The sequence below is a fragment of the Trachurus japonicus genome, chromosome 13 (genome assembly GCF_045865225.1).
Source record: "Trachurus japonicus isolate A0001 chromosome 13, Traja_1.0".
NCBI lineage: Eukaryota > Metazoa > Chordata > Actinopteri > Carangiformes > Carangidae > Trachurus > Trachurus japonicus.
The window spans coordinates 23,054,361-23,059,621 of record NC_140919.1 but is presented as its reverse complement, the minus strand read 5'-3'; positions in this window follow the sequence as shown (position 1 = coordinate 23,059,621).

Genomic DNA, 5,261 nt, shown 5'->3' with positions numbered 1-5,261 from the left:
GGGTAGCCGCCGGTGAGATCATTCAAGGGTCTGACTATTTTTGAATAGTCGCAGACAAAGCGGCGGTAATACCCCGCAAAGCCCAAGAAGGACTTGAGCTCGCCGAGGGTTTGAGGTCTAGGCCAGGTGCGGAGAGCACTGACCTTGTCTGGGTCAGTCTCTACCCCTCTGTTCGAAACGATGTGGCCTAGATACCGCACAGAGCTCTGGAAGAAATGGCATTTTTGGGGTGAGAGTTTCAGGCCATTCTCTCTCAGCTGTTGGAGGACGTGCTTGAGCCGGATTTCATGCTCCTCTAACGTGCTGGAAAACACGATGATGTCATCTAAGAATACCAGTACTTCCTTCAGATTGATGGAACCCATGACCCTCTCCATTAACCGTTGGAAAGTACTGGGGGCATTTGTGATGCCTTGGGGCATGCGATTGAATTCGTAAAAACCCAATGGGCAAACAAAAGCGGTCTTTGGCTTATCACGTTCCTCCATCTCTATTTGGTAATAGCCGGATTTTAGATCCATTACGGAAAACCATTTAGATCCGGCGAGAACTGAAAAGGCTTCCTCAAGATTGGGCAATGCATACGCGTCTCTGATTGTCAATGAATTTAGTTTACGATAATCAATGCAAAGACGGACCTCTCCATTTTTTTTACGAACTACTACAATTGGGGAAGCGTAAGGGGACTCGGACTCACGAATCACTCCTGCGTCGAGTAGTGTACGCAAATGCTTTCTCACTGCTTCATAGTCGTTTGGGTGGATTGGTCGGGGTCTTTGTTTGAATGGTGTGTCGTCTTTCAGATTTATGTGGTGTTTTACTTTGGTTGCATGCCCAAAATCGGTCTCACTACAGGCGAAAACATCACGATACTCGTACAGACTACATGTTACTCTGTCTTTCCACTCTTTTGAAAGGGGTGAATCACCAAAGTCAATGGTGAAGTCTGACTGGTCAGGTTCCTTGGCTGGTTTGGGAATGCCAGCACAGCATTTCACAGGGTCAGCGGGTTTGTTTGAGTCAGGTAAGTTGTCATGGATCTCTTTGGGTGTGTGAAGCTCAGCAATGACACAGTTTGAGGGAAGTGTGACATCGTGCTCATTCTCATTTCTCATCCAAACAGATAGCTTGTGAGGACGGTGGCGGGGCAAGGTGACGAGGCAGCACTCCACAAACACCCCACCAGGTAAGGCAGAGGACTGAGGCTGCTCGACCATAACACAGTCACTGGGGGTGTCAACCTTCACATACCCTTCTAAACAGACTCTCTCTTGAGCAGGTAGGACCTGCTGCACTTTACCTTTAAGCTTTGCTAACCCTATTCTCCCTGTAGAGTTAACTTTGTTTCTGAGCTTGAGTACACGAATGATTTGCCTATAGCCATAAACAGAGGACAAGTCACTTGGGTTTTTGTCAATACAATGTTCCTCATATAAAATGTCTAGTGCATTCGTACCAATGAGTACAGGTAAGTCACAATTACTGCTGCGGTCTGGTACCACTAAGGCTAAGGTTGAAATTTCGGGTTCAGCTTCAACAAATTCTCTGGGGAACTTGAGAGTGATGGGTACATAGCCTAAATAGGGGACATTTTGACCGTTAGCACCCTCAACATCCAGGGCTTGGAAAGGCTGGATGGGGTGCTCTGACAGGTGAGTTTTAGTAAAAGAAGCGGTCACTGTGGTCACCTGGGACCCTGAATCTAGGAGACACCTAGTGTTAACTCCTGACACACTGACATCTGCTACACATTTCTGTCCTACAAGACCTCGAGGGAGCTTAGCTTGAGGGTCTACTTTGTGTGAGCGAATGAATGTCTTTGTCTTAAGTTTTGGGTTGGGACTGTCATTCTCAGTTCCAGTTCCTGGTTGTCCCCCTGCAGGAACTGCATTCAGTTTAAACTCTGTTCCCAGGCTTCTTGTTTTTGTTTTAGCTCTCTGCGCTTCTTTTCAACTAATTCAGGGTTTGCTTCATTGTTGCAGGAAGGCGCGATGTGGCCGTCCTCGCCACACCTGAAGCAGTACCATGGGCGGGGCTTCCTGTTGGTAAGTTTTGGTTCTGGAGAAAGTGATGGATTTCCTTCAGCAGGGGCTTTGGGCTTAGCCTTTTGTTTCTTACCTGGCTTTGCAGACGCTTGGCTTGAGCTTAGCGATGCTTCCAGAGAAGCTAGTTGGGCTTGTAGCTTCGCCATTTGTTTTTCAAGCGTTCGTGGGTCAGAGGGGGTAGCCGTTGCTTCGTCGTCATCAGTGGCGTGGTCCTCCACTGAGAGTGTGTTTGACTGTACTTTTGTTCTGTTAGCCCCAAAATGCTGCTTCATCCTGCTGGACTTAGCAGCTTGTCTGTCCTCCTCAGAGCGCACTGAAAGGAGTAACTCTGAAAAGGGAGGAGGGTTATTCTTCTTCTGTTCAAGCTGAAGACTGGTAAGTAGACCATTATTCCAGCAGCCTCTACAGAACTGCTTAAGCAGCTGGCGGTCAGAATCACTAGCAGCTAACCCACCTCTTTTGATGACCTTGCTCAAGATTGTCTGCAAGCGCTGCAAATAGCCAGAAGGCTTTTCTCCAGGGTCTTGGTTCGTGTTTAAGAACTTTGCAAAAAGCTCATCGCCATCATCAATGATACCATAAGCAGAGTCAAGGAGGGCAAGATATTCTTGGGGAGAAGCGTTGGGCCCAAGATGTTTCACAATGGTGGCCGCAGGCGGGAAGAGGCTCTCAACCATTTTCCTGGTTGCATGTGTTGCAGACATGGCAGGGTCTGCAAGGAAAAATTCAACGTTGCTGCGCCACGTGTCATAATCTGACTCTGCACTGGGACAGGGGATTCTTCCTGAGAAGGGTCTGAGTCGGGCGTTGCCATGGTAGTGGAGAGGAAGATCACTGTTCTTGATGACATGCTCAACCACTACTTTTTGTATTTCTGGAGTGGAGAGATGCTCGGAAGGTAAGTACTGGGTCGGGTTTCTAGGTGGGGATGATACCGCTGCACCAACCTCGAGTGGGGGTGTACTACGTTCAGCAGAGTGATTGTCACCTATATCAATAGGATTTACAGCAGCTGTGTGTAGGGGACTAGCATGCTGAGGTTCTTGATTAATTTCTGATGTTTCTGGTTCAGTTGTTTCAGGTTTTGTGGACTCTTGAATCCTAGCTAGTTCATCTAGCAAAAGCTTTTCAAAGTCTGCTCCACTAAACTGAGCGATTCCCTTCAGTTCACTTAGGTAGATCTTAGTTAAAGTGGAACCTCTGTCTGCTGTGTACAGCTCTGATAAGAGCTCAATGTGGTGGACAATGTCCAGGCTACTGGAGGGCCTATCAACAGGTAAGTTACCTTTAAGGTGCTCAATAGCTTCACCTGAACTATATTCCACTATAGCTGTGTTCTGGAACTTAGCTTCTCTGCTGGTAACTTTAATTACCCTCTCAATCTTACCATACTGTCCCAAGTACTCAAATACTTCATCGTCTACCTCACAACCAGTTACACCACTAACTAGCAGTGAATTAGGTACCTTAACATTTTCCCTTGTAACAGTATCCATGTTTGTATCTGTACCACAATGTAAATTTATGTCAATTAAGTGGCATCAATGTTCACAGAAAATATGCAACAAAATATCACACTGCTCAACTTCACTTTCAAGGATTAAACCAACTCCTGGCTGGCTCGCCAAGTTTTATGTAGCCCTTTTAACCTCAATATTAGCAGGAAACCACATTCTCTAGGTTCAGAAAGCTGGACTCGAAGTAGTTGAAGTTGAACAGCGATCATTTATTGCATCCACAACAGTCTTATTTTGCAGTGCATGGAATTAGAAAACCCCCCAAAACAAAATACAAAATAGAGCTCTTTAATAAAAATAAATAAAATAAAAAATAAAACAAAATTCAAAATAAATTGTCCTTGTCCTTCTTTTTCAGAAGAATAAAGTTCAGTTCCGTGTTTGGTGTGTGTGTGTATCAGTCAGTTCTTCTACTACCCGGGTAGATTTTGTGGTGAACGATCTTATCTGTATCAGAGTGCAGTAAGTAGAAGTCTTTCTTTGGAGTGGATCCCGTTCTCCGTTCTCTGTTCTCTCGATCTCCTGGCTCGCCACTGAACCGGCAGGTTCAGAATTCTTGCTGGTCAATCTCTGATCCGAAATAAAAAAACAGTCTACACAGAAGGTGTAGAAACACATTCAATTAATACCATGTTCATGTTGACTTTTCTACTACTTCTTCTGACTTCTTCTCTAATTTCTCAGAATATTTATAATCAAATTCAGTACATACACAGTTTAAATCATCATAAATGATAGTGTACACACTCATAGTAGAGTTATTTTAACTTAACTATTCCTTATGAACTCATATTTTTACATAAATAGACTTAACTGTCTTTTTAAGCAGTATTTATATTTTTAACAGCTTTTTAAATGAATATTTATCTTTTAACTTCAATACATTTATCTTTTTTTAACCTTTTAAACCATAAATGAATTTAATTAATTCACTCTTTTTAATCATCATGAGTAATTAAACAACCACAATGAAATAAATCACCTTTTGTACACAAAACAGTACAATAGCATGACATTCTTGGAGCTTATCATCATATCCCCATTTATTTCTCTCATTCAACAAGGTGGTGGCCCACTAGCTTGGCCGGCTACACCATTAGCACCTATACTACCTGCTTAGCAGGCTACCTGAGCTAGCATAGCAGCGCTAACCGCGATTAGCATTAGCACGGATTTACCGATCTTTTTAAAGTTGTTTTTCTCACATAACACAATGATACAACCATACCAAAGTGGATGAAAACATTAGATACTAACTCCGACTGGTTTTATTTAAGTGTTTCAGTAAGCAATATCTTCACATGAGCTAATTATCAACAGGCTAATACCAAGGCCTAGTATCTTAGCATCTTAGCATGTAGTTCATAGCTTACCGGAGTCCGAACAAAGGCTTAACACGGTCGTAGCGGCTCCTCTCTCTCTTTCCACAACATTCACAGGCTCTTTCCTAATAAACGAAAGGTTCATCAACACACTGTGCGAAGAATAATTGTGAATTGATGTGTTTTTCGTCACTTTTCATACCTAGGTCCGGCAGCTCACTAGCAGGTGTGTTGCTCGGTGGGATCGGTGTATCGGCAGTGAGTGTGGCTCTGTGTATGGGCGTGAGCAGTGCGTGCTCAGAGCGTGCTCAACGACAACAAAAATGAATGCGGGGCTGATACGTCACCTAGCGGCGGGACACGGGAACTACATTTAA